The 10,507-nt window shown below is 42.0% G+C and overlaps 1 long non-coding RNA gene across 1 annotated transcript; it reads right to left on the minus strand.

Annotated features, from left to right (window-relative positions):
* Positions 1–275: 275 nt before the first annotated feature.
* On the minus strand, positions 276–9,821 carry LOC140476735 (uncharacterized). The gene is made up of 3 exons (XR_011960582.1): positions 9,670–9,821; positions 1,870–1,969; positions 276–428 (listed from the first exon to the last, which is right to left on the minus strand). It is a non-coding gene; the product is annotated as an uncharacterized lncRNA (long non-coding RNA).
* Between the last annotated feature and the right edge of the window lie 686 nt (positions 9,822–10,507).

The following is a 10,507-nucleotide window of genomic DNA, read 5'->3' on the forward strand; positions in this document are numbered from 1 at the left end:
AGTCAGCACATCTGAAGCTCAGAAATGCCATCATCGAAGCTGGTAGATATAAAACAACAGACGCACACGGAGAACTGCCTGAAGCCTTTAAGCTCCTCACTCATTGGTGCTGTTTTGCATACAGCTGGGTGTCAGTTTTGATATATATATTACATTGCGTTTCGACACAATGAGCAGTGCCTAGCTGAACAGTGGAGACACGCGGGCTGGTTTCAGAGAGAGAAAAACACTTTACTTCAGAAAACCTTTGTAAGCTGCAAGCCAACAGGCTCCTCTGGAAATATCTCACATCCGGTCAATATTTTTTCAATCACCTCACCGGCTTTTGGGATGAAAAACTGTTCTCATTCACTTCCTCTTCTATTTTTAACTTTGTTTCTTAGTACTGTGACTCTCACTGAAGCCAGTTAAACACTCTGAAGCTTTTGCTGTAATGTAAGAAGCAGCAGTCAGGTTGTATACGGTGAGATCCCACAAACAGCAATATGGTAATGCCCCAGATAATCTATTTTAATAATGGCTGATTGAAGGATAAGTCTCAGTCTGTGGTTAGTACTGCTGCCTCATAATGCCAGGGACCTGTGTTCAATTCCACCCTTTTGAGTAACTGCTGGTGTTATTTGCATGTTCTCCCTGTGTTTGCATGGATTTCCCCCACAGTCCAAAATGCGAAGGTTAGGTGTAATGGCCATACTAAATTGCCCATAATGTGCAGGCTAGCTAGATTATCCTTGGGAAATGCAGGATTTCTGGGTGGACTGAGCTTTACAGGGTTGGTGTGGACTCAATGGGACAAATGGTCTGCTTCCACAGTGTAGGGATTCCAAGATACTTTCTTCAGTGTTCTGCAAAATATTTGGAATGGCAAGTTTTCCATCCACCTGAGATGACAACTGGCCTTGGGTTTAACATCCCATCCAAAGGACAGTAATTTCAACGAAGCAGAATTCCTTGAGTACTGATATGTCACATCTAGATTATGTGTTCAAATCTCTGACCTGGGACTTGAACCTATGGCCTTTATTGGGAAATGAGAATGCTGATGCAAGTGAGGAACTGTGCTATCTTCTCACACATTTAACTCTTATTTTGTTCTGTCCCTGTATAAGACTATCACGGGAATGCAGACCTTAGAAAATGTACGCTGTATTTACCCTATATACCCTAATATTGGCCCTGCATTATTCAATTCCATGTTTTACCTCAGCCCTTAATAGTAAAGATCCGATCTGACTTTCTGACTCTAGCGCAGTCTTCCCATCAATTATCAGAGGGGAATTACACTAAAAGAATTACACTAGCAACACTGTGGTAGATCCTTCAACTAGTTTGTGTGATAGTCTCTTCCATAATTCATACTGAAGGTTTAATTAGCTGCTGGACATAAAATAGATATTGTAAAGTATGCACCTGTAGAAAATACTGACTGGTTTTCACAACAATAACTTTATGACCAGAGGCTATGCTTGAAATCTATCCCAAAAGAGTTCTAAGATTTCATTTCCTGTAATCTCTTAAACAATGTTTAGTCAGAGAAGAATATACAGGAAAAAAAACCATGTCAGTTCATCTACAAAGATCTAACATTCAAAAAGAGAAAATAAAATTCACTACCAATGTTGCCTTAATTGATAGTCTTGTCAAATAATTGCCCACTTCATACATCTTCCTGGCTTGGATATTGCCAAGTTACAACTTGCCTTTGGGATACAGGTGCAAATCCTGCCAAGGGTTTTCTCTCATGATCATTATTTCCTGTCTATAGTCCCTTGTGAAAAATGGCTCATTAAACAAATTATTTGTGGACAAGTGGAACTATTTTAATGTAGCGATTTTAACTAACCCGTACAGTTACATTATAACACATACCTGGAGCAGGTGGGACTTAAACCCAGGCCTCCTGACCCAGAGGTAGGGTCACTACCTCTGCACCATCCTAGTTTTACTCCAGGCTAGCATGAATTAGCCACTTTAAGGGAAGTGAGGAAAAAAAATCAGAAAAGGAATAATTAGAGAACAAAGTAATAATTATTTAGTTGGATTGTCATTCCATTTCCCAAACCATTTAATTCTATGTATCATTAAGGTGGATCAAGTTTAGTGGGGCATTATTAAATCAATAGCAGTAATCCTACAGTGCCTAAAAAGAAGTAGGTTTCTCTCAGATATAACACCTTTGATGCACTGTTTCAAAACCATCCTCTCTCATTATCAGGGCTGATCATTAATTAAATTCTTAGCCAGATAACCACAAATGACACCCACTCTTATAATAAATAACATTCTGCATGAGGAAACACATTCTACTCATTTAAATATAATGAAATGCTTATTCACCGACAGTATTTTCTAAAAATCATTCTATGAAATCTAAAGGCTACTTTCTGCAGTCTGCCAGCCAGCTACACAGAGAGGCAAGTAACAAATGCACAGAAGAAAGAGGAAGACAAGTGAATACATGTCACACCAATTTGCTGAGGAAACAGCCTCCGGGGTTTGAGTTTGGTACTGGGCAATGAATTGCAGGAAGTCCCTCCTGTGTCAGATGTATAAACCTAAATTCCATTTCCCTCCCCTGGATGAAAACAATTCAGTTCACGGAGCACAGCACTGAATGTACTTCCTCAATTCAGTAAGAATATATTGAGACTAATCCAATGATCAAATTTCCACTTACCATTGAGAGGACTCCCTCAGTCCTTTAAGTGTGCTCTCACCTGTATACAATACTTTGTATAAGTGTTTCCTAAAACAAATGGGACTACTCTGGGAGTCATTTGTAACTTCTCTCAGTGCCACTGAACATTCAGCCAAATGATTTCAAGAGGCTCTCAACGTACTGAAGGAATAACTTAAACATTCTGAAGGAGCATGTTACTGCAAGGGAATATTCACAGTGAGTGGATGGAGCTGCACTAGCACAGTACATGATCTGTGCACCTTAACCAGAGATGAAAGGTAAAAGTAGACATTGAAAAAGCTGGAATTGCACAGCTGGCCTTCTGTGGACCATCTGTGAAGAGAGAAACAGGGTTTGAACTTCAGGTCATGACCTTTCATCTGATAATATGCTGCCAACTTACAATTTGCCCTTGAGCTAAAGGGGAAAGTGCTGCTCGATGAAACACCATGACCTGATGCGTTGGGCTGAATCTTATATTTTTTATGGCTAAGTTCAAGTTGCATGAGGTTTTCTGAAGGGTTTCTTGCCACGAGGCTGAGTGAGTTCACTCCCATATATTACCAACCTTCCATCCATTGACTCCATCTACACTTCTCATTGCCTCAGACAGGCAGCCGATATAATCAAAGACCCCTCCCACCTCGGTTATCATCTCTCTCAACCTCTTCCATCAGGCAGAAGATACAAAAATTTAAACACACATGCCAGTAGATTCAAGAACAGCTTCTTCCCTGCTGTTATTATATTTCTGAATAGACCTCTCAAATTTCAAATTTAATGTTGACACCGCTATTAATGCACTTTCTCTGCAGCTGTAGCATTGTATTCCATGCTCCGTTCTATTACCCTAATGCACTTTGTATGATTTAATCTGCCTATACTGAAGGCAAAACAAAGCATTTCACTGTGCCTAGGTACGTGTGACAATAATAAATTCAATGAAATCAAATTCATTTTATTCATTGTTTGACCTGTCCCTATGGCATCCCTCAGATCCAACGTCCATCCCTTTTACCTCCCAGAATGAAACACTACTCAGCAGATACACCTGAATTCATCAGCATTTCTTGCACCTGCCAGCAGTTGTGCACCAGACAAGTACTATCAATTCAGAGCTTCTCAGTATGATTCCTGACCATGGCTGAAAGGAGGTAATTAGCATATTACTTTGAGGGCAGGATCCTGAAGGTCTTGCTCAATGGGGTAGTGCTGTCACAGGACTTCCTTCTCCCCCAGCGGTGGAGGCCACAACACCAGACCATACCAAACTGGCCCAAGGTTATCAGTGCAGTCTTAGCTGTCTGAAGGAATGCCCAGCAGTGGAGGAAGAAAGTCAATGAGTTTCTCCAGTCTAACATGGTGGGTTTCAGCCCATTGATACTCTCACATTCACTATGGGTCAACTACTGTATTAAATTCCCACCAAGGCTCATGCTCTGCTACTCTCAGTATTGACTACAACATCTTCCTCACTTGCTGACCCCCTTCTCAACCCAAACATCACCAACTCTGCATGATCCCTGAGTTGTTTACTCACTTGCTCAGGACACTACCCATCTGCACCAAAAGTAACAACTCTGACACCCACTTTCATATCCTCCAATAGCTGACTCTCTCTCATGCCTTGAGGAAAACAGCCCACAATAGGGCAGGACACGTGGTGTGCTGCCCTTCATTCAGTTCCTCATCACTTCTGAGGAGAGCATCCTGACCCTGACTGCCCTGAGTAGGCCTGGACTATATTGGAGGCTGCCCTTGAGTTCACACACTGGGACCCCATGAGTGACCGAAGGCTGCTGACAACTAAGATAAGCTCGCTGGCTTTACATCTGCCCTGAACTAAATGGAAAGCTTGGTATCTCTAGCTGAGAGAACAAAATGCAGAAAGGCAAGCAACATAAATACGCTGTGAAGGTCTAGGTAGGCAAAGAATGTGGGAACTCTATGAGAGCAAGTGAACAGGCTGGAAATGCAGCCTGGTCCAGTCCATGAGCTGGGACCACGTCCCTGAGCACATTGTGTCCTTGCTACAGCATTGCAATGATAGCTGTTGGTGAAGTGCAGCATTTAAATGCAGAAGCATTCTGTAACTGAATCAGAAATGTGACATATAGGGTTCTTATAGGCTAGTGCTTGTATGATGCTAATGCCTGTGGATATGTGGTGTGTGAGGCCAGTGCATATGGAGTTTGCTTGAGATAATATTGGCCACTTTCCAATATGGAGGTCACTTGGTGAAAGCAGTGAGCTGAACTCACCAGGGGCTCACTCTGGTTCCTTGGTAAGTTGCACCAATGTCAAGCTTACTTGTATAAAGGTTTTCAAAATCACAAGCAAGTTGTACAGAGTAGATAAGGAGAAGCTGTTCCTGTAAAAGGGAAAGAGTCATACAGCACTGAAACAGACCCTTCAGTGCAATGAATCCATGCTGATCATGTTCCCCAAACAACCTACCTGCCTGTGTTTTGCCCATATCCCTCCAATTATTTCTTATTCATGTACTTATCTAAATGTCTTTTAAGCATTGTCACTGCACCTACATCCAATACTTCCTCTTGAAGTTCATTCTACACATGAACCATTCTCTGCGTAAAATGGGCTTGGATTTAAATTGATGTACAATGAAGTGAAGGTGATGTGAGATTGATATGGAGTGCACTGTCTGGAAATGCGGTGGAGGCAGATTTAACTAAGGCATTCAAGAGGGTACTGGCTAATTATTTGGATAGAAATGATATGCAAAGATACGAGGAAAAGGCAGAAGATTGCCACCAGGGGATAGAACCTGTGTACGATGGGCTAAATTGACCCTTTCTGCGTCATTACAGTTCTGATATTCTATTTGGCAAGTTAGATAAGATGGGAGGCTGAACATTAAGGAGTTGGATTGAGTTGTTAACAAGCAGTAATCACCATCAATTAGTGACCCTCCACTCCCTAGCAAGAATCTCACCATGCTGTTTGTGAGAAACAAAAGCTGGCATGTATTGCTCTCATGTTTGAGATGGGTATTTTCACACTTGTTGCCTGATTCTGCTACATGTCACCATCGCCCACTTCAGTCAAGCTCCTATGGGAATCCACTCAGTGCCTTTGTTTCTGCCCACATCCACATTGTCAGACCTGCTGTCCATTTCCAGCATTTTCTGTGTTTACTTTGGCCTGCAGTACTTTCATTTTGTGAAGGAAATGTAAAAGGATAAAAGTTGACTGCCTCATTTAAGTGACAAAATAGAAGCTGACAAAACTAAAGGAAAAGACTGGTGGGAAGGAATTAGTATTTCCCAGATTAGACCTGTACCAGAGGGCATCCTCATTGATTCCAATGTCCACCCAACTCATCCCCCTCTCTCCTCTGAGTTCACCAACCCCTGTCCTTATTTTGACTCTTTCTCTTGTGACAATGCTGCTCCTTTAACAAGGCTCTTTTTTTTCCAGAGTTCGTAAGGTCTAGGTTTGAAGGGTTTTAGGGCCAATTTAATTATAGCTAACAGATATGGTCTCAGTTGAAAGGCTTTCAAGTTTTAAAAAACCGTGTGCAATGAAAGCGAAGTGGCCAGTTCTCCCAGCTCAGCTTTTCTCTGGTTTGGATTTTAACTGTCTGGCTGTTGACTGAAAGCAGTCAGTCAGTTGTGAAACTGCTGGACCCAAAGATGCAGGTCCATGCTGATCCTCCTTTCTCTGGCATCTCTCCCTGTAAGATACTGTGTTTGATTTTACCTTTTGTGCCAAGGAGTGTTTATGGGGATTGTTGTAAGTATTTAAAACAGCATCATTAAGTTGGGATAATCTGTTGGGTCTTCAGATAGGCTAAGTTATTCTGTATTCTGCTCTCTTTTGTTTGTGTTTCATTCATAATATTGTAAATAAATTCTGTTTTATTTAAAACTGAGTGGTTTGACCAACTTCATCACTCCCGGGATATCCACGTTACACCTGATTAAAACAACTAGCAAATTTAAGGTCTGGGCTACTTTCTTGAAATGTTTTGAGGGAGTCTGGTCTGGTCCATAACATTATGTACCCCTTTTTTACAGCTGGGTCTATCTGGTCTCAAGATATAGTGTTCAATTCCAGTCCAAGGCTTAAGCACAAAGATAACACTGACTCCAGTACAGCATTGAAGGTGTGCTGCCATGCCAGTATCTTGTTAAATCAAGGCTCCATCTGCCTGCTCAGATGGATGTAAAATATCCTGAGGCACTTTTCTGAATAGGAGCAAAGCAGTTACGCCTTAGTGTCCTCATCAATATTTATTCTTCAATCAACACAGAAAAATGATCTGGTCATTGTAACATTGCTGTGTGTAGGAACTTGATATGCACAAATTGGCTGCTGTGCTTCCTACATTACAATAGTGGCTACTTTTTAAAATTACTTCAGTTCACTTGAAGTATTTGGAGAGGTCCCTGCACCCTGACCCGGCCGTTTTCCCCTAGCCTTGATAATATTCAGGTTAATCACAAGTAAGGCCATCTCTGAGCACTTTCTAACAACTCTCTTCATCCACATCACCCAAGACACTCTCACTTATTTCATCTTGTGTCTGTCCTTAGAAAAACAAACTCTCCCAGTGCACTGTCAAAATCCTAACTGACTAGACTTTAGTCCTCCTTCAATCCAATATTTCTACAATAATCTACTCAACATTATCCTCACCTACAATTGATGCCCTGGTTGACATCAAACCATTATTCTCTTTCTCGGTGGTCATGCACCAAGTAAGGCCAAGCCCTTTTGCTCTGTAGGCCAGGAATCACAGCCTTGAAGGTATATGGAAAATTACTGGAGAAACCTTTCAGTGCTGGATCTGCTAGACCACACAAAGCATAACTGAGGTCCTGCTTCATACCATCAAAATATTCACCATTCCAGAATCATCCTAGAATGCCAAGATAAATTTGGTTTATTTTCTTCATTACAAACCATCTTTTCATATCTCTCCTCTGCCACCTCAACCATCTCCTTCAAAACTACAAAGGAGATCTTTAACACTAATATTGCAATCATCCATTCAGCCACCTCTGCCACATCCTTCCCATCTCTGTCACTGGATCATGTTTCCACTAAGGTTCTTTCTGCCCTAGTTGAACTGTTGTATCTTTCTTGAGCTTCTCTCCTCATTCCTGCCATCTCTGAGATCATCAGATTATCATCTTGCTCGTTCACTCTATTCCCACTAAACTGTTGACTAGCTAGCTGACCATCATGTCAACTGATCTTGTTAATGGTCCTTTCTTGTCAGATACTGTTCTCCTCTCATCTCAATCTATCATTCTCACACCCTCTTCAAAAAAAATCCTTCACGTCTCTGTCTTTGCAAACTGCCATACCATCTCCAAATTCCCTCCCTTCCCTAAAGTCTGTGTACCAAGTTTTCAGTTTGAAGATCTGATTTTTAATATTTTGGACAAATTACCTATGTTTTCAGAAACTGAGTTACTGAAGGCAGATGGTACCTGTACATTTCGGGACCCAATGATGGTTCTACCAGGCATCAGCTCAGCTCTGTAAAACGCCCAGAAAGCAAAGAGGGATTGAGCACTTGATAAAAGGTGTTCTTGATGCAGCATAGATGACAGGGTGCATAGGAAATTGGTGATTGGGCTACAAATGAGACCAATACCCACTGGTGTGGACCTTAAAAACTGTAAGGTCATGGAGGGAGTCAACTCCCTGGTTGGCGGGGGTGGGGGGGAGGTAGTGGGGGGGAGCAGGAGATGTGAGAACATGAAGAAAAGGAGACAGAGGGAGAGGAAACTGAAGGGAGAGGTGCTCCTGCTGTATGACGAGGTGGCCTCTTCATGACAAACCTCAGGAAGAGAACCTCCGTGCTCATTCTCAGGCCTTGAACATCAGCTCAATGAAACAAAGGCGTGACACACGAGCACAGTGCCAGGGACCGAGGTTCAGCCTTGGATGACTATCTGTGGAATTTGCACATTCATCTCAGGTCTGCATGGGCTTCCTCCTACAGTCTAAAGATGTGCAGGTTCATTGACCATGGTAAATTGCCCCGGAGTGTCCAGGGATATGCAGGCGAGTTGGATTACCATGAGTAATGTGGGATTAGGCTAGGATTTCCTTCAGAAGATCAGCACAGACATGACGGACAGAATGGCCTCTATGACTCAAACGTTTGCCCTCCTTAACGTGTCAGTCCATCAGCTCCTCTGTGACATTTCATTCCCTCTGCTGAAGTGAAAGATTTTCTGTGTCTCTCTCTCAGCTCATCCAGCAGCCTCGGTGATACTTCCTCTGGAAATTCTAAAATTCCTCTCACACGTCATCTGACCTACCCACATTCCTGCCCCCACTGGCTCTAAGTAGACAGGAAAAATCCATATCATTTCAGGCCTCACGCCTGAAATCTAGTTCCCACTGGAAGCAGGCTCCTAATTAAATAAGTTACCTATAACTGGGAGACAGAGAGCAACCAATCAAATTCTATTTCAATGGAATTGAACCCTGGTTACAAAGACAATAACATGCTGAGCTACTCTAAGTCCAAATGAGTGATTGTATCTAATCTGGACTCATTGTTCAGAATAATTTTGACTCATTTTATTCATTGCTCAGAATAATTTTGATTGTTTAGAAATGTTTATGCCATTCTATTTTCTTATCTTCCAGGTGAAATGTGGCAAGTGAATCCTCAAAAGAAATATGGGTTAGATGTTGTGTCTCAGTGCCCTGGGGATGCAGATGACATGCCTTCTTGCCAGTGTTGCCCTTACCAAAGAATAATTCATTTCAAAATTAATATAAAAGGGGTGCAGTGGGACATGCTTGTTCATTCATTCAATGTGCTTCATCTACAGACCACAATGAGCAAGCTTGGTGGGTTGCATGGCTTTTTAAAGTAATTACTACACTTTCTCTTTCAGCATTCGTTCCTCCCTCTTGAAGTACAACACAGAAGTCTTTGTTTTGGAAACAGCTTTTCACACTTGACTTTCACTAGCAGAGGAAGAAAATCCACTTACTTATCCGCTGCCCAGTCTAATTGCCAGTTTAAGAGATTATGTTTCCGCAGAGATTGAGAATGGGCCAATTAACACGTGAGTTGGCAGGGCTTCAGGACTATTAACGAGAGCCCAGTCTCCCGCAGTTCATTGCTGCTGCCTGCAGAAAAAAAAACACCAGCTGACCTTTCTACCTCACCACAGACAGCTTTTTCAGATGTATGCCTACGGAGTTAAGGAAAAAAAAGACTTGCAATGGATAAAATAAGCATCCAAAATCTGAACACAGTCCAGTGAAGAAATCAAACACGGGGAGGCAGTTGGTACAACGCTAATCTGAATGTGTCCCGGTCATACAAGGCTGGCGAGGGGAGAGACAGCTGTTGCTGGACATCACAGTTGGCTTCAAAACCGAAAAAAAGGAGAATAAATCAAACCGACTTCCAGGCTTGCATTATTTGTCATCAGTGTAGAAAATAGTAGCCATCTGGAAACAATAAAAAAGCACAAGGAGGTTCATTGTCAATTCAGTAGTGATTGAAGAGACAAGTCACTTATTCATTCGTTCAGGACAGGTTTTTAATGTTTTAAAAATCCAGCTCCCGATGCTTCCCCCGTTACATATCCCAGTTTCTGAATGCAAGTTAACCCTTTCAAGGAGACGTCAGTGAATTATTTCTTGTTTAACATTATTTCATTTCAGGACACATTTTGCTCTTGATTCCCTAAAAAGGCACAGCATCAATTTTTAAAAAGCTAAGCGTGAAGTTAGTCCACTCTCCTGAGCCCTCTCTCCACCCGACACATAGCATAACCCACTAACCTGCCTCAGACCAGCTGGGTAAAGAATGCACCTTCA

Source organism: Chiloscyllium punctatum, chromosome 5 (assembly GCF_047496795.1).
Source record: "Chiloscyllium punctatum isolate Juve2018m chromosome 5, sChiPun1.3, whole genome shotgun sequence".
NCBI classification, from domain to species: Eukaryota; Metazoa; Chordata; class Chondrichthyes; order Orectolobiformes; family Hemiscylliidae; genus Chiloscyllium; species Chiloscyllium punctatum.